General features: G+C 45.2%; 1 long non-coding RNA gene across 2 annotated transcripts; it reads right to left on the bottom strand.

Moving 5' to 3' along the window:
* Positions 1-6109: 6109 nt before the first annotated feature.
* Positions 6110-12794, bottom strand: LOC100847667 (uncharacterized). Of its 2 annotated transcripts, XR_009493358.1 has the most exons (4): positions 12022-12794; positions 10593-10939; positions 9546-9664; positions 8089-8323 (listed from the first exon to the last, which is right to left on the bottom strand). It is a non-coding gene; the product is annotated as an uncharacterized lncRNA (long non-coding RNA). The 2 variants fall into 2 exon arrangements; XR_240659.1 differs by lacking the exons at positions 8089-8323; positions 12022-12794 and adding an exon at positions 6110-6513 and having other exon boundaries at positions 10593-10766.
* Positions 12795-19750: the final 6956 nt, after the last annotated feature.

The raw sequence follows: 19750 nt of genomic DNA, 5'->3' as shown, positions 1-19750 counted from the left end.
TAACCTTGGACCCTTGAGTTAATTCTTTTTCTTGTTATAGCCCACCACACCTTTGCCCTATAGGAATGCAACTTTATCTAATGCTTTTGGAGGGTGGCGCCTGACTAATCACCTTTAGAGAAAAATAAGTTTTCTGAAGAAAGGGTCTTAAAATGTTAACAGGCCTCCGGGGCAGAAGATGATGCAAATCACCTAAACTTTTGCATATGATAAGTTTGCAGGAAGAAAGCCTGGCTTACTGCATGACTCTACCCCTTCCCCCATTATCCTCTATGCATAACTTAAGGTATAAAAAACTACTTTGGAAAATAAAGTGCGGGCCTTGTTCACCAAAACTTGGTGTCCCCATGTCGTTCTTTCTCTCACCTTCTGGCTGAATTATTCAGCCTCTTTTCTCCACTGAATTTCCTCACTGAGCTATCCTTATTTAACCACTCTTTATATCTTTAATTACATGTAAATAAGCTGAAGTTTCCTGATCGCCATCACCATCCCCGCTTCGAATTCCCTGGATCCACCGGGGCTGGACCCCGGCACGGTAGCAAGACTTCCCACTATTCACCAGCCTTTCTCTGGCTCCCTGAAGAGGAAGCCCTTCACTCATCTGGCCTGCCACTCACACCTCTTCTGTTTTCTCTCTCTGGCCCTATCCTTTGTGGGTTGTTTCTTCATCTGCCTTCATGACTTGGTGGTGGGTTCCTAAACCAGCCCTCTATTCCTGGGGTCCATCATAGTGTTAGGTAGGTAGAATAGGGAAAAGGAGTCCAAAATGGCGGTGGCTAAAGGACAAGGAAGGTCCGAGGACCAGAGTGAAAACTTCAGGCAGAACAAACAGAACAAACAGCACTACTGGCTAAGCCCAATTTGCATAGGGCAGGCCCAGGTGGAGGGAAAAAACATATAAAAGGAGGAGCCAAAGCGCTTTCTCGGGGACTCTGTCTCCCATGTGTGTGCGCTCTTTTCTTTCTCTCTCTCTCTCTCTCACTTTCCTGCTATCTTCTAAATAGAGCTGTAACACTGATTTGCCTAAGAGCTGTAACATGGTTTGTCCAAGACCCAAGAGCTGTGACACGCCGAGGGCTTTAATGTCCGTCGCTCCAAATCTTTGTTGTGAAGAGACAAAGAACTGAGGAACATACACTCGTGTGACAATAGCACCTGGCACAAAGTAGTTGCTCAAGTTGAGCAAGAAATGAAGGGAGACATGGCGTTCCCTGACGATCGTCTTGCCTGAGCAAAGGCCCATAGTACGCATTGTGTTGGGGTGTGTTTTCCACCTTATATATTCTTTCCTGTATTGGCTCTTGTCTGGGTCTCCCTCTGACTCTGACCCCTGATATCTCATCCTAGGCTTCTGCATAGGGTCTCCAGTTGGGAAGAAGTGATGCTTCCACTCCCAAAGTGCCAAACCATGGCAGCTGGAACCAACTGGTTTGTAGCTCTGCCCTAGGAGGAAGCTCAGAAAGGCTGAAGGCTCTTTGCACCCTGGATCCCCTGTTACATGCAGCATTGGAGGCCAAGGGAAGGTCTGTAATGGGGCCTGTCAGAGCGGGAGAATCAGGGATCTGCAGGGGTCCAACAGTTAGGAAGTGGGACTGGAAACTATACTGCAGATGTTAGTGGCAGAGTGTTGGTGACTGAGATGTAGGGACAAAAGAGAACCAATACAGCTTCAATGGCCTTACCCAGAAGCACCTGTAGAGAAGGCCACTGCCAAAGGTCCTCTAAGATGGGGAATATAGAATATATATATTTTAAATTAATTTATTTATTTTAATTAATTGGAGGCTAATCACTTTATAATATTGTGGTGGTATTTGCCATACATTGACATGAATCAGCCATGGGTGTACATGTGTCCTGCATCCCAAACCCCGCTCTCACCTCCCTCCCCATCCCATCCTATCCCTATGGGTTGTCCCAGTGTATCGGCTTTGAGTGTCCTGCTTCATGCACCGAACTTGGACTGGTCATCTATTTCGCATATGGAAATATACATATTTCAATACTGTTCTCTCAAATCTTTCCACTCTTGTCTTCTCCCACAGAGTCCAAAAGTCTCTTCTTCATATCTGTCTCTTTTGCTGTCTCACACATAGGGTCATCGTTACCATCTTTCTAAATTCCATATATATGCATTAATATACTGTATTTGGTGTTTTTCTTTCTGACTTACTCCACTCTCTATAATAGGCTCCAGTTTAATCCACTTTATTAGAACGGATTCAAATGTGTTCTTTTTAATAGCTGAGTAATATTCCATTGTGTGTATATACCACAACTTTCTTATCCATCTGTCTGCCAGTGGACATCTAGGTTGCTTCCATGTCCTAGCTATTGCAAACTGTGCTGCATTAATGAGGAGGTGGTGGAGTGGGCAGGCAGTCATAAACTTTTCATGGTCTAGAGCATCCTCCTGACACTTCCTTGGTGCTGCCTCTCCTTAGTTCCTGTTATGTGGTTCTGGAAGAAATTGTCAATCACGTTTGCTGTGGGGCCAGGGCCACATGACCAGTAAAAATCATAGGAGCCCATGCCCCTGCCAGGATGATTGGTCCAGGGCTGGAAAGATGATCTGAGTGGGACCAATCAGAGCCCTCCCTGGTAAACTGATGTTTTCTTAGGTTTTTTCCTTCCTAGTTAGATGCCTTAGAGATATAAAACCCTGAGGCAGGCAGCTTCAGAATCCTTCAGTAGGGAAGAGAGAAGAAAGCCGTGAGACTAAGAGAATCAAAGAGTATTGAAGGAAAAGGGGAAGGGAGAGAAATAATGAGCTGATAGCTTCTGATTTCTTGGGTCCAATCACTGAGATCTTTGGATCTGCTCTTGTTTCTGTGTACCAGAGCCCCAGTGTCCTTCCAATAAGTCTCCCCTTTCCTTGAAACCAGTTGGAGTTGGGCTTCTCTGAGTGTGGTTCAGATTGACTGATTCTAGATCCTTCCCAATTTTGCTGCATCTCCCAGACCCAAAGAGAGAAACTCATTTGTGCTAGTACCTTTGAGAGTGAAATTGTTTATTCTTTATCTAGAATAGGGCTCTGCAGAGAACCAAACAGTTCACCAGTATCCCTGGGTGGGCGTTCCCTTGGTGTGAGTGAGTGTGTATTTGTAGTGGGCCTGATTGATTCCTGAGGCAGATCCAGCATTTACACTGCAGGAGCCAGGCCAATCCTGTCATTTTCTTGATCAAAAACTGAGAAATTCAGCCTCAGGAAGATATCACCCAGGACCCAGGTCTCCAGCTCATCCATGAGATCTGTGTTCACTTGAAATCTGCTATAGCAACAGTCCTGCCAACTCTGGGGAAAACAGAATACATTCCAGTCAGCCTGAACCTTACCTGCCTCTGTCTCCTTATCCAGAGTTAACAGGTTCTCACTTTTTTTTTTTTTTTTCAGTTTTTTTTTTTTTTAATTTCCCTTCTTTGGTAAAAATCAGGTGCATCTCAGGACGGATGGGGAAGTGGGGGCTCGTGCAAGAACAGGAAAGGCCAAGATGTGTGGTTCTTATGATGGATGGAGTTGGGGAAGAGAAGGATTGGGTATTTGGGATGATCAGATACAAACTAATATAGAGAGGATATATAAAGTCCTACTATATATACAGGAAATTATATTTAATATCCCATGATAAACTGTAATGGAAAACAATATGAAACACATGCACACACACACACATGTGTGCGTGCATGTGTGTGTGTGTGTGTGTGTGTGTGTGTGTAACTGAGTCACTTTGTTGAACAGCAGAATTTAACACAACATTGTTTCCCTGATAGCTCAATTGGTAAAAGAATCCACCTGCAATGCAGGAGACCCCGGTTCAATTCCTGGATTGGGAAGATCTGCTGGCGAAGGGATAGGCTACCCACTCCAGTATTCTTGGGCTTCCCTTGTGGCTCAGGTGGTAAGAATCCACTTGCAATGCAGGAGACCTGGGTTTGATCCCTGGGTTGGGGAGATCCCCTGGAGAAGGGAACAGCTACCCACTCCAGTATTCTGGTCTGGAGAATTCCATGGACCGTATAGTCCGTGGGTCGCAAACAGGCAGACACAACTGAGCGAATGTCACTTTTCACTTTGTAAATCAACTATACTTCAATATATTTTTTAAAAGAAATGAACAAAAAAATAAATAAATAAATAAAATAAAAAGAAATGAACAATAGTGGTCTATAGTTCCCCTCACACTCTGTTGTATCTTGCCTTCTGATCTCAGCTCTTTCTTTTCTCTGCAGAGAACACTTTCACTTCTTCCTGTTCCTTCTACACTTTTCTTTAAGACTTCCAGCCAAGCCCTCTAAAAATACTTCCTGACTTACCCTCACACGCTCTGGCCACTACAGGCTAGGTTGCCTGACTTATCCCGGTGCCTGTCCCCACCCTCAGCCTAAAGCCCTCACCTCATCACCCCTAATCTACCCCGGGCACTTCTCTGCACAGCCCACGGGGATGCAATTGCATGGAATCCAGTGTAGATTTGCCTGGACCCAAGCAGGCCTCCTCATGGCGCCATGAGTCTGTGGGGTTAGAATTACTGCAATTTCCTCTCTTCCTCAAAGCCTTCTTTGGCCCATCAGCCTGCTCTGAGCTCCCACAGGGGGCTGACATGAAGCCTCCACCCTGTGCCGGGGCCATGCAATCACTATGCGCCCTTTATTCATCTTAGCAACCAGCCTCCCCACAGAGGGGTCGGTACCCCAACTCACAGAGGGGGATCTGGGGCTTAGCAAAGGGAAGTTGCAGCCCTGGACTAAGGCAACCATTTAATTTATCATCACAACCTGGACATTTTTGAGATGGGATGGGAGACTACTCAGCGTTATGGTGGCACAGCACATTGGGACTGTCCCCAGCCATCCTGCTTGTCACTTGGTGTATTTCAGGGATTGCTAGAGCTGACTTTCCATGTTCATGCATCTGAGGGCTCTGGATGAATGGAAGCTTTTTGGGGGCTGAGGCCCTTAGAGTTCCCATCTTTTTGTGCCCCTCACCAGGCCAATATTGGGCTGGTGTCTCTATATTTATTTCAAGATGATGGGTATCCAGACTGTCCTTTACAATTAAGTGGTTGGTTTTGTGGGAGGCAGTGACCCAGACACATGGGCTGAGCAGCATCTGCAACACGGTGACCTGGCCTGTCGGGGGACCCCTCCACCCAGCAGTAGCCCAAGGGTTCCTGCAAGTCCTAGATTTGAGAACCAGCCTTCTGGGTTGGCCCCTCACCTTCTGGATGTAGGCTTGAGTGGGTACAGGGTAGTCGATGCCATTGATGGTGAAAGTGAGAGTAAGCAGGGTCATGATGGCTTTACATGGAACCAAGGATGTTAGAGAAAAAGGGGAAAAGGTTGGCGCGGGTGATCCTTGTTGGGAGAGCCCCGGAATGACCCTACACCTTGTCATCCTGGAAGAGACTGGCTCCGATGAGACTATGGATGTTGGTGACCATACTTCTCGAACCACACAGAGACAAGGTCCTGGTGTCCACAAGGGCCTGACAGCCATGTTTACAAGCAGTAACTATCACATTCATGGAGATGCTGAGAGAAAATGGACAGAACAGGCAGCAGGATCACCCTGAAGTCTTCCCATGACTGTCCCCTCCCTGACTGTCTGTTGAACAGCCCTTCAGCTCTTGCCCTGACTCTGTTTTCCTTGGCTCTGTTCAAGTCACCTTCGTTGACTTCTTTTCAGTTCTTGAATGCACCAGGCTCTTTCGTGCCTCAGGGCCTGGGCACATGCTGGATGCCCTTCAAAGAAGACTCCCACTTTCTTTGTCTAGCTAATTTCTCCTCAACTTTCAGGTCTCAATTTAATTGTTACATTTTCAGGGAAGTCATCCCCCCCAGACTAGATCAGGCTCCTGTCTCGCTTGCTCACTATAGAATCTTTCTCATGTCTAGCATGTACTAATGTGGCAATTCACTGGGTGTGTGAGTTGTCTCATGTATGTCCACCTTACTAGATGTGAGGGCAAGTTGCATCCTCACTATCTTCCTGAAGTATCCAGCACACAGCAGATGCACAATGTATGTTTGTGAATGAATGAATCCATCAATGAAAACATGAATGGAGAACATCTAGATACCTGTATCTGGTGTCTGACCAATAATGGGTCAGCACACACAGTGAAGATGGAGGTTCCCTGGGGCAGTAGATGCTCAGAGTGGTGGTTGGGGAGACACAAGCTGTCCCGGGAGAGGGTGTCTTCCAGCACCGCCCCCTCACGCGGCTCGGATACTGAGGCCCCGGCCAGGGGATGCCCAAGCTAGCCCAGGGGACTCCTAAGGAGAGGTCAGCTTTTTTTCTGAGGGTATCACACAGAATCCCATCCAATATTGCCCCTGTTCTCAGGCCACTCCTGGATTCCAGCTTCTTGCTTCTCTCTGTCACAGCTCCTGATCCACTGTGTCCCGCTGTAGGTAGGTGGCTGTGGGTAGGGCAAATATCTCTTTGTATAAGCTGTCTTCAGGTCTCAAGACTGCAGCTACCCTCTCTCCATTGCTGGGTAGCTTCTCCTTAAGGAAACCAAGAGACCAGTTTTACTGGTTTGTTCATGACTTTCTCTGTGTTTGAACTGGCTCTTCTGTGTACCAAGAACCCCCTTCTCCCCCCGGTAGCCCTGGACAGTTGGTCATCTTATCATAACTCTGTTCAGGCTGGTGAAATTCTCCCTGATCCTCTGTTCACCACACTGTAGGGTCCTCTAACCTCACACTAGAGGTTAGTGTGTGTGCTCCCACCTCACACTCAGGGGGGCAGCCCTCCCCCAGCTGCACAGACCTCTCAGGACCCTGGTCAGAGACCTCCTCAGGAAGCCCGGGGCAATTACGAACCCATGGGTGGTGTGTGCATCTGTGTGTTTATGGGTCTGACTGCTTGTATGTGTCTTTTTATGTGTGTCTGAGTGTCTGCCAGTTTCTATCTGTGTCTGTGTGTTTGTGTGGGTATTTGTGTGAGTGTGTTTATGTCTCTTTACCTGTGTCTTGTGGGTGGAGCATGTGTCTGTGAGTGTGACTGGGTATCTAGGCATGCATTTGTGTGTATCTGAATGTGTCCACGTGCCCTGGTGGGAGCATCACTTGGGGTGGCCCTCAGAGGGAGCTGCTTACTGGACCATGGCAATCTGCCAGTGGTGGGTTCAAAACACTGGTGCCCAGTTAGGGTCCCCATTGTGGTAGGTGTGGTTCACCCTGCCAAACATCACCAGGCTGCCATTCTCCCCACAGCTGACAAGAGAAGGAAGAGGGGAGTTTGTTGGAGGAGAATAACACCAGGAAATGTCTGAGAGCTGTGCTTATTCACCCATCAAAGGCACTACTACTCTCCCCATTTTACAGATGTGGAAATTGAGGAACTGGAGGATTCAGTACATCACCCAGGTCACTCACCGGCTAATTAGTGGCAGAGAAGAGGTTTGAAACCGGGCAGCCTGGCCAGACACTGACCACCCAGCTGTGTGAGAGGATCTGGTTCTTTCCAGTGACCTGAGTACTTAGAGATACCATCAGAGGTCACCGAGCTGGAGAGGTCTGGCTTCCCCTTTGCCTAGAATATCATTTTTCCAAAAAGCCCTGGCCCAAGGGCATTATGGGCATGGATTCAAGCTCACCCAGGTTTGGCTTCACAGGCCTGTGCCTATGCTATCCGTGGGGCCCATACTCAACAGGGCCCCATGCCTCTACCATCCCTGTCTTGAAATTTTCAATGCTTATTAAACAAAATGTCCCACAGTTTCATTTTGCACTAGCTCCTGCAAATTTTTTAGCTGGTTCTGGTCTCCTGGTGAAATGTCAGAGAGGAAGGAAATATTCCCAACATCTCTGTCCTTTCTTCCATATCAAATCCATCAGCAAATCCTGTTGCTTTTTCCTCCAACCTATTACCTGACACCTTCCATTGCTTTCCATCTTCTTTCCTCCTTCCTGACCAAGCTGATCCCTTGGAGCCCATGAGCATTGTTCCAATAAAACTTTACTTATAAAAAACCAGTGGCAGTGTTGAGTGGGGCCCTGGTGCCATAGTTACCCTGGGCTAGAATAAAGGAAACTTCTGGGTCAGGTGGTTTATAATTTTTTATGGAACTGAAAGCATCATACAGCTGATTTGTAGCAAGGACTCATCCAGCTCAGACTTTCCTGAGCAGAAAGCAAAGACAGGCTGGGAAAGGACTCCTTGTTTCTTCAGGTTGTCAAAGATGGGAGTGGTCCCTCCAACAGAGAGGTTTGAGTAGCCCAAGCCCAGGATGCCATCAAAGGGTGCATCTTTGAACCTGTACTCTTCATAGCTTAGGCTGAGTGGCTGGGTCACACCAACAAGGTACTCGATCTGTGGGAGAGTAGAGTGTTCCCCCATAAAGGTTTAGGAAGCGAGGCTGGGACTGGGCTGGGGCGCAGCTGTCATTACCACTGCAGAGAATAACTGAGGCCTAGCCATGCCCTGCACTGACTCAGATAGTTAGACCAAGCTGGGATAGGAATTTGGGTTCCATTTGTGTGGGACTATGGATTTTAACAACACCTGCTCTCTGACAAACACCATCTGAGTGAGTCAGAATGGCCTCATGCCTTCTGTATGGGTGCAGCAACCGAGAATCAGGACAGGACCAAACGGTTCCCACATGAGGAAAAAATGTATAGTGAGCAGGGTAGTCTTCTCTTTGGCATCACTATGATCTATTGACAGAAATGGACTGAAATCAAGGCAATGCATTGTGAATTCTGCATCTGCCCAGGAAGACAGAATCCTACAATGTCACTTGCAAGGTTCTTAAGAAAATTCTGTCTGGGAAACATGCTTTTGGGTGTGTGTGTGTGTGTGTGTGTGTTTGAGAAAGAGAGAGAAAAAGAGAGAGTGAGGGGGACAGAAAATACTAAGGCACTTTGGGGTGGCAGGCCAAGGTTTATATTCGACTCTTAAAAGTCCCCTAGTGATAACACATTTGTCAGGCCCCTAGCACATCTGTACCCCCTGCTTTCCCTGCCTGGATACCTGAAGCCTTAGGCTGCCCCTCAAGAACCTCAAATCAGTTTTATCCTCTCCCCAAATAACCTGCACATACTTGGAGCCCTGACTGGCCAGCCTAGGTCCACCACTTACCAGATATGTGACCTTGGCAAGGCCCTTGTTCTCTGCACCTCAGTTTCATTGTCTGTGGAGCTATGATTAGCTATCATGGAGCTAATCATTGTACATGCTGCATGGATTTGTTGCAGAATTAAACAAGTTATTGTCATGAAAGAGCCTGGAGCTTTCTGAGAATATAAAAGTGGGTGCCCTTTCCCCCATCCCTGTCCCAGCAAAATGAACCTTGACCTGCTCACAGGCAAAGGATCAGCAAGTCCACACTCCCAGCCACTCTCTGGATTAGCTGTTCTGGGAGTTTGTGTGTCAGCAGGGGCTCTGTCTCCCCAGGGGGTCCTGACAGGCAGATGGCCAGTCACTAGGGAATTTTGAGAAGGATGGGTTCTGCCAGCTGGTCCAGCATCTGTTTAGTAAGCAGTGGTCACTCCATGACCAGCCCTGACTCAGCTTCTCGTTTCTACATTACCTGAGCAATGTCATAACCAAGAAATCTCTTGATCAACCAAGTACTGTAGTTGACACTGAAAGGCTGACCCACGCATATAAAGGTAGTGGACAAGTGAAGGTCGAAGCTACTGCGTTCATCTGCAGACACAAAAGAACACTGTTGGCCAGGTGCCAAGGATGGAAAAGGGTATGGGAGGGGAAATAAAAGATGGGCAAGGGGGCTGGCACTCTCAGCACTCAAGACTTAGGCAGTAGATGCAGGGTACCCACAAGTCAGATGAGCCCGTGTTGAATATGACCCGGAACTCCTGAGAGGGTGTTCCAGTGTTGATGTTGCTGATGTAGGCCAACTACAGGGGCATGGGAGGGAGGATAGGACAGATCTGACTGCCATGTCCACCCCCGATTCCCAGAGTATTGCCTCCCTCTGTGTGTCCCATGTCCCCTGAAATCACTTTCCAACTGTCCCACCTCACAGTCCCTGCTCAGACTGGTGCCTGATTTAATTTTTTATTTTTTTCTGGGCTGCCTGGCATATGGGATTTTACTTTCCTGACTAAGAATGGAACCCTGCCTTCCTTTATTGGAAGTGTAGAATCTTCACCCCTGGACCACCAGGGAAGTCCTGGTGCCTTCATTTGAGAAGCTTTTCCCAGGTGGCACTCCAAGCTTACCCCAGGCTACATTCCCTAAACTCAAGACTCCTATCAAAACCACACAGGTGGCCCTTCCACTTGACAAGTATTTACTCTTTGACTATTGCTCTGGCTGACCTGTGCATTCTTGAGTAAGAGTCAAGATCTTCTTTCAGATCAATGAACAATAACCATAGTGTTAGACTTTTATGGCATCACATGCAATAGGGGCTTGGTAACTTTTTACTGGTATCGTTCTTGGATCTGTAGAGTCTGAACTTCATCTGCCTGGTTTTCAGACTCGATTTGTAGTTGACTTTATTTGAAGGCATTCCTCACCCTTCATCTATAACTGAGGGGTTCACTTAGTTCAGAAATTACAGTCTCTCTCAAACTAGTGATACATCTTTGGCACAGATATGGATGCTTACCTGCCACCTGATCATTGCTGGGCCCAGTCACCACAGACCAAGAGTTGAGATTGAGAGTGTCTTCTCCTCTGGGAATGGAATCCTTGTTCCCCAGTGTTTCTGCCTCCTGCAGGAGCCCCAGCTCCAACAACCCACCCTAAAAGTCCAGAAGAATCGCAGTGCTAGGGAAGAACACCATCCTCTCAACACTCTCACATCCATGTAGTTCCTCAGGGGCTGAGAAGAGGATTTCTGGTCATCAGCAGTATTCTGGGACAGGCTGTAAGTGTGTTTGTTCCTCAGAGAAATTTTTCAGCAACTTTTCCCTGAGGGTTTCTCACATGGTCTTCATCTTTGTTAGAGGGATTCTTTCACCAAGCATTGGGAAAAGGAAACAAGGAAGGGGCAACAATCAGCTGTTCATGTTATGATATGACTGTAATACCTGGCATTGGAATGGCACTGTATTTTTTAAAGCATTTTTGTAAGTGTCATCTTATCATGAGGCCATGTAAAGACCATGGCAAAGACCTAGGTTTAAATATAGATTCTGTTGAGGTAATCTTGGATAAGCCATTTGGAATCTCAGTTTCTCCCGTAGAAAAAAGATGGAATGTAATAGTCCCCACCCCCCATATGAAATATTTTGGATATTTAGTGAACTGATGAATACAACATACTTGATATAAAAGAGGTCTCAAATATGGTAATGGTAATGGCTGTGGGCATCCCACGATATCTTTCTTAAAGAAACTCAGGCAGGGAGGTAGAAGCAGGATCATTATTCTCTTTTTACGAGGGAGGAATTTCAAATGCAGGGAGTTTGTGACTTGGCTGTGGTCGAGATGCTTGTTAGATGTAAAACAGCCCAGAAGCAGTACTCCTGATCTTTCTCCCAGGATCAAGCCGAAGAGAGTGCTCAGAGAGGAAGCCAGGAGATGTGGAATGAAAAAAGGAAGTTGAGACACTAGAGAAGCAAGGAAGAACTTTTTAAAAAGGAAAAAAACTCTGAGCATTCTGCATGCACAGAGACATCCAAAATGTGGAGGGATGAAAGAGAGATACAGAAGTGAAGACACAGATACATACACACAGCTGTGAAGAGAGAGCAGAGAGAAGACCTAGAACCAAAAACAAAAGAAACGCTTTTTCACTGGACACAACATACAGTTGCACACGTTGTGCACTGAACAATTCCAAGAAGTTCCATTTTCATAGAAGTCATGATGTAACTGGAACCCCAAGAGATATGCAAACATGCAGCTCTACCCCAAGGCCCTTGGGCCCCACAGTGCCCATGGGAAAGGACTTATCAATAAGGGAGAGCTGAACTTTAAGACTGTCAGGAAATGATTACATGTCCTTCTAACCCTGCTGGGTGAAAGAATAAAAGGACAACAAGAAAAGTCCCAGAAGGAGAGATGATGCCAATTAACAGCCCCTTACTTACATGACTATGCAGTCTGAGAGGGCCACCGCCACTTCATGGTTCTTTCCTGGGTCCAAGCACTCAGGGAAGATCAAGTTCTGAGCTTGTAGTGGTGCTGAAGATTACCTAGTTATATATGCTCTAATCTGCTCTAATATTCTCTTTTAAGCCACTATGGCCTGATGAGAAATACGTCCTCTGGATAAAATCTTTGCCTCCATCAGCATCTGTGGGGAGTAGACTTGAAAAATTCTCATAATACAGAGAATTCTACTATAGTCATTTCTTTGGGGATTGGCTGAAAGCCAAACTGAACTGTACAACCTGTCTAAGCATGGGGAGACTCTTTCCAACTTGGAGAGAAAACACAGCTAATAATATGATGAAAGTAGATGGTGGGGGCCATGCTAGACATTCCTTATCTCGTGTGGTCTCCCTAGACATGCCACAAGATGTGCATTGCTGTCCTCCATTGGAGAGGAGATGGCTAGGAGGAAAAGACCTCAAAAATTAAAGTGAAGACTTCAAGAGCAGTCTACTGACATTTGAGTGGCTTTAGGTAGTGGGACAGATGGAACAGATCAGGGGCCTCTATGATGTCAACCTGCATCAAAGATCTAGGCTACAGCACTATTATAATTGCACATTTTCAATACTGGAAGAAATGTGATGCTGTTAGGGAAGTTAAATTGAGGAGGTAGTCTTGTTTAGGTTTCAGAAGTAGAGGAGCTGCCTCTGACAGATCTAACTTTGCCTGAATTGGGCCTGGATTACATGCCCACTTGCAGGTACACAAATTGCTACCAGTATGTCAAGTAGCACCTTATATAAGAGAAGAAATTTCCTGGAATTTTCTGGGCCCCTGGAGGCCTGGCCAGCCTCCCAGGGTCTGGAAAACCTTGACTCACAAGGTGAAACAGCATTGTAAAAGTTGAAGGAAAACCAGAGTTGCATTATCCAACACCACCTGATGATAATATCAGTTTGCGGGCTGAAATTATAAGCTGGAACCCAAAAAACTGCAATTTGAAATCTCACTCATGGGGTGGACACACTGCTCAGACCCTTTACCCATTGGGACCCCAGATTGCTGTCATTTGAGCCTTCTAAGTGCTATTCAGGTCTGGATCAGGTTTTTGGCCCAGTTTGGTGATGTGCATGCTATTACTTCTCTCTATTGTTTCTATTTCTTTTCTTTTGAAGATTGTATACCAAAACAAGTCAAATAATTTTCTATAACAAGTTAAAACTGTTTACTTGTGTGTAACAACTGATTTCTTTTGTTACTAGATTCTATCAACCTAAAATGGAAGAAAACTTTTGGGAAATCAGCAATTGGTGCTGTGATCAGGATTTATGAAACCAAATGCCACTCTTTAAACAGAAAGAGGTTAAGACTAATTAAGTTGTTATTCCCAGATGGGAAGTCTTGCTTTAATGCTTGTTAACTACTGAATGGGGTAGATCCACTGAATTGTCTGAAAATTGGGACCTCAAATTAATGCAGGCTGAACCTTTAGAATTTATTGAATATTTGTTAGATCCTGCCAACTGAGACGAAGAAGGCAATGGCACCCCACTCCAGTACTCTTGCCTGGAAAATCTCATGGATGAAGGAGCCTGGTAGGCTGCAGTCCATGGGGTCGCTAAGAGTCGGATACGACTGAGCGACTTCACTTTATTTTTTCACTTTCACGCATTGGAGAAGGAAATGGCAACCCACTCCAGTGTTCTTGCCTGGAGAATCCCAGGGACGGGGGAGCCTGGTGGGCTGCCTTCTATGGGGTCGCACAGAGTCGGACACGACTGAAGCGACTTAGCAGCAGCAGCAGCAGCCAACTGAGAAAGAACAAGAGTGTACCTCATTGGTTTGCAGAGGCTGGATTCTCCACTCTGCCTCCCAGAAGATGCATGAATCCAAATTACAATCGCTTGAAGCGAAGTCAAAACTGGAAAAAGAATTAACCAAGTTGCAAAGATGATTTTTCATGTTACAATAGCGAAATTATATTTTAGCTAACCAAGTCTCCACTTTCCAGCTGATACCTGAAAAAGCCACTGCAAAGTTTGCACAAGCTAAATATCACAAATGCCTCAGTAAGGTAAACAAAAAGAAAGTCCATCTGTCAGTAGCCAAAGTGGAAGTTGAGGGGAGATACTGGGATGTTTGTGATGGGAGATTAATCCCTCCAAAAATCAGGGACCTGTCCAAATGGTAAAGTATTTGGGAATACAATGGGCTAAAGGACATAGAAAGATTCTACCTAAGGTTAAACAAAAGATAATGGAATTTTAAAATCCCAGAAAGAAAAAGGAGGCTCAAAAATTTTTAGGGCTATTTGGTTTCTGGCAAGAGCATATTACACACTTGAGCCAAATATTGGGTCCACTGTGCAAAGTAATCAGAAAAAAAAAAAGTATGAATTTATTGCGCTGACAATCAAGAATAGGCTTTCAATGTTGCTAATAGTGCAATACAGCCTGATTTAGATTTGTGGCCAGTACCACCTGGTGACACTGAATTACATTCGTCTATAAGTGAATTGTATGCTAATAGGAGCTTACGGCAATAACTGCAAGGGAAAGAGTGCCTTTGGGCTTCCTTTCCAGGGGTCAGGAGAATTTACTATTATGGTGACTCAGTGGCACACATCCTAAAAGATGATGCTGTTAAAGTGCTGCACTCAATATGCCAGCAACTTTGGAAAACTCAGCAGTGGCCACAGGACTGGAAAAGGTCAGTTTTCTTTCATCACTTTAAGTATGTCTTGCCATTCCCTCCTGGCCTGAAGAGTTTCCATTGAAAGATCAGCTGTTATCCTTATGGGAATCCCCTTGTGTGTTATTTGTTGTTTTTCCCTTGCTGCTTTTAATATTTGTTCTTTGTGTTTAATCTTTGTTAATTTGATTAATATGTGTCTTGGGGTGTTTCACCTTGGGTTTATCCTGTTTGGGACTCTCTGGGTTTCTTGGACTTGGGTGATTATTTCCTTCCCCATTTTAGGGAAGTTTTCAACTATTATCTCCTCAAGTCTTTTCTCATGGTCTTTCTTTTTGTCTTCTTCTTCTGGGACCCCTATGATTCGAATGTTGTGGCGTTTAATATTGTCCTGGAGGTCTCTGAGATTGTCCTCATTTCTTTTAATTCGTTTTTCTTTTTTCCTCTCTGATTCATTAAATTCTACCATTCTATCTTCTGCTTCATTAATCCTATCTTCTGCCTCCGTTATTCTACTATTTGTTGCCTCCAGAGTGTTTTTGATCTCATTTATTGCATTATTCATTATATATTGACTCTTTTTTATTTCTTCTAGGTCCTTGTTAAACCTTTCTTGCATCTTCTCAATCCTTGTCTCCAGGCTATTCATCTGTGATTCCATTTTGATTTCAAGGTTTTGGATCATTTTCACTATCATTATTTGGAATTCTTTATCAGGTAGATTCCAATCCCAAAGAAGGGCAATGCCAAAGAATGTTCAATCAACCACACAATTGTACTCTTCACAGGCTTAGCAAAGTAATGCTCAAAATCCTTCAAGCTAGCCTTCAAAACTACGTGAACCGAGAACTTCCAGATGTACAAGCTGGATTTAGAAAGCCAAAGGAACCAGAGATCAAATTGCCAACATCCACTAAATCGTTGAGAAAGCAAGGGAATTCCAGAAAAACATCTACTTCTGCTTCATTGACTATGCTAAAGCCTTTGCCTGTGTGGAACACAACTGTGGAAAATTCTTAAAGTGATGGGAATATCAGACCACCTTACCTGCCTCCTGAGAAATCTGTATGCAAGTCAAGAAAAAACAGTTAGAACTGGACATGGAAAAGCAGACTGGTTCCAAATTGAAAAAGGAGTACATTAAGACTGTATATTGTCACCCTGCTTATTTCATTTATATGCAGAATACATCATGTGAAATGCTGGGTGGCTGAAGTTCAAGCTGGAATCAAGATTGCTGGGAGAAATATCAATAACCTCAGATATGCAGATGACACCCTTATGGCAGAAAGTGAAGAGGAACTAAAAAGCCTCTTGATGAGGGAGAAGGAGGAGAGTGAAAAAGCTGGCTTAAACTCAACTTTCAAAAAACTAAAATGATAACATCCAGTCCCATCATTTCATGGTAAATAGGTGGGGGGTGGGGGGCAGATGGAAGCAGTGAAAGACTTTATTTTCTTGGGCTCCAAAATCACTGCAGATGGTGATTGTAGCCATGAAATTAAAAGATATTTCCTCCTTGGAAAAAAAGCTATGATGGACCTAGACAACATATTAAAAAACAGAGACATCACTTAGCTGACAAAGGTCCATATAGTCAAAGCTACAGTTTTTCCAGGAGTCATGTATGGATGTGAGAGTCATGTATGGATGTGAGAGTTTAACCATACAGAAGGCTGAGCACTGAACAATTGATACTCTTGAACTGTGGTGTTGGAGAAGGCTCTTGAGAATCCTCAGACAGCAAGGAGATCAAACCAGTCAATCCTAAAGGAAATCAACCCTGAATATTCATTGGAAGGACTGATGCTGAGGCTAAAGCTCCAATACAATGTCCCCCTGATGCAAAGAGCTGACTCATTGGAAAGACCCTGATTCTGGGAAAGATTGAAGGCAGGAGGAGAAGGGGATAACAGAGGATGAGATGGTTGGGTGGCATCAACTACGCGATAGACATGAGTTTAAGCAAACTCTGGGAGATGGTGAAGGACAGGGAAGCCTGGTGTGCTGCAGTCTATAGGGTCGCCAAGAGTTGGACATGACTGAGTGACTGAACTACAACAAGCAGTAAAAAAGTCTGCCTTCAACATAGAAGATATATGAGACGTGAGTTCGATTCCTGGGCCGGGAAGATTCCCTCAAGGAGAAAATGGCAACCCACTCCCATATTCTTGCCTGAAAAAATCCCATGCACAGAGGAGCCTAGAAGGCTACGATCCAAAGGGTGGCAAAGAGTTGGCCACAGCTGAGCACAAGCACACAGAGGAGAATTCACGCTGCCTTTGGGAAACAGTTATTGGCTTGTTACTGGGCTTTGACTGATACAAAACAATTGACTATAGATCACATTGTAATACTGAGACAGGTGACAATCGTGAGATGCGTACAAAGTTTCCCCCTAAAGCCACAGGACTGGACAAGCCTAGGAGTCCAGCATAATAAAATGGAAATCATATGATATATTCAGGATCTAGCCAAACCTGAGACACATGGGTTTTCTGCCTTACATGAAGAAAACTTGAAATTCCTACAAAAGGCCTTGAGAAAGAGGATAATTGCCCTGAGATAACTGAGTCACCTGTAATTGGGGAAAGCCCTTTGTCTCTTTAACAGCACAAGAAAAACAGCATGCATGGTGATACTGATGGATCACCTAAATATATAGAATTCATTTGCTGTTGAAAAGCAGTGGCATATAATATGGTCACTATTAAATTGATGAAAAATACTGGGGAAGTTTAAAGTAGCCAATTTGCTGAGTTATATGCTGTTTTATCAGGTCATAAAGCAAGAAAATTTAATGAAATGCCATATGCACAGTTGGTGGGTAGCCAATGGATCAGCCACTTGACTTTCCCTATGGGTAAAGAATAACTATGACTTTGTCCCAGTCGTCCTCAGACACGTGGACCAGAAATTCATCCCGCACAAGACACAATGACAGATGGCAGGCAGAGCAGGCCTATGGAAGGGGGAGGTTACACACCAAAAAACGTGTAGAGCTGAGGGCAGTGGAGGCAACATTAGGGCTTTAAAGGGGTAAGGTCATCTCACTTTCACCTGCACTTGCTCCAGTGGCCCCTGCCTGAGACACGTCAGCCTGAAAGGCAGCATGGGCTCTGTGATGCCCCCTCCTCCCTCCCTGGCCTTCCCAGCAGCTGAACCATCTCCTGGGCCCCTGTCCCATCCAGGTCGTCCAGGTAGGAAGCGGCTACCACGGCCCCCTCAGCAGAGAGGCACACACTGACTGCTCGGCTGATGCCACCACACGCACCTGAGGCTGGAGAGAACATGAGGGAAAGGGGAAGGAGGAGTGGGCAGGGGTCAGAAGTCAGCCAGAGCTGAGATGCCAAGATGGGCAGCGATGGTGTGATTACTCACCTAGAGCCAGACATCCTGGAGTATAAAGTCAAATGGGCCTTAGGAAGCATCAAAACAAACAAAGCTAGTGGAGATGATGGAATTCCAGCTGAGCTAGTTCAAATCCTAAAAGATGTTGCTGTGAAAGTGTTGCACTCAATACACCAGCAACTTTGGAAAACTCAGCAGTGGCCACAAGACTGGAAAAGGTCAATTTTCACTCCAATCCCAAAGAAAGGCAATGCCAAAGAATGTTCAGACTACCACACAACCGCACTCATCTCACACGCTAGCAAAGTAATGCTCAAAATTCTCCAAGCTAGGCTTCAATAATACATGAAACAAGAACTTCCAGATGTTCAAGCTGGATTTAGAAAAGGCAGAGGAACCAGAGATCAAACTGCCAACATCCACTAGATCATTGAAAAAGCAACAGAATTCCAGAAAATCTTATTCTTCATTAACTACACTAAAGCCTTTGACTGTGTGAACCACAACAAACTGGGAAATTCTTAAAGAGATAGGAATACCAGACCACCTTACCTGCCTCCTAAAAAACCTGTATGCAGGTCAAGAAGCAAGAGTTAGAACTGAACATGGAATAATGGACTGGTTCAAAATTGAGAAAGGAGTACATCAAGGCTGTATATTGTCACCCTGCTTATTTAACTTATATGCAGAGTACATCATGAGAAACGCTGGGCTGGAAGAAACACAAGCTGAAATCAAGATTACTGGAAGAAATATGAATAACCTCAGATATGCAGATGACACCACCTTATGGCAGAAAGTGAAGAAGAACAAAAGAGCCTCTTAATGAAAATGAAAGAGGAAAGTGAAAAATCTGGCTTAAAACTCAACATTCAGAAAGCAAAGATCATGGCATCTGGTCCCATCACTTCATGGCAAATAGATGGGGAAACAATGGAGGCAGTGACAAATTTTATTTTCCTGGGCTCCAAAATCACTGCAGATGGTGACTGCAGCCATGAAATTAAAAGACACTTGCTCCTAGGAAGGATAGCTATGACAAACCTAGACAGTGTATTAAAAAGCAGAGACATCACTTTACTGAGAAAGGTCTGTATAGTTAAAGGTATGGTTTTTCCAGTAGTCATGTATGCATGTGAGAGCTGGCCCATAAAGAAGGCTGAGTGCCTAACAACTGACACTTTTAAACTGTGGTGCTGGAGAAGACTCTTGAGAGTCCCTTGGACTGTAAGGAGTTCCAACCAGTCCATCCTAAGGGAAATCAGTCCTGAATATTCATTGCAAGGACTGATGCTGAAGCTGACCACCTGATGTGCAGAGCTAACTCAATAGAAAAGACCCTGATGCTGGGAAAGACTAAAGGCAGGAGGAGAAAGGGATGACAGAGAATGAGATGGTTGGATGGCATCACTGACTTGATAGACATAAGTTTGAGCAAACTCCAGGAGTGGGTGGTGGACAGGGAAGCCTGGAGTGCTGCAGTTCATAGGATCACACAGAGTGAGACATGACTTCGTGACTGAACAACAGTAGTCACAGATCTTTGGATCTGCTCTGGTTCCTGCATCCTGGATCCCCAGTGTCCTTCCAATAAATCTCCCCTTTCTTGAAATCCAGCTGGAGTCGGGCTCCTCTCACTGGTGGTTCAGACTTGATTTTAGGCCCTGTCTGGGTATGATG

The sequence above is a fragment of the Bos taurus genome, chromosome 29 (assembly GCF_002263795.3).
Source record: "Bos taurus isolate L1 Dominette 01449 registration number 42190680 breed Hereford chromosome 29, ARS-UCD2.0, whole genome shotgun sequence".
Classification (NCBI taxonomy): domain Eukaryota; kingdom Metazoa; phylum Chordata; class Mammalia; order Artiodactyla; family Bovidae; genus Bos; species Bos taurus.
Note: the sequence above shows the minus strand (reverse complement) of the source record. Positions and strands in the feature narration are given on the sequence as shown.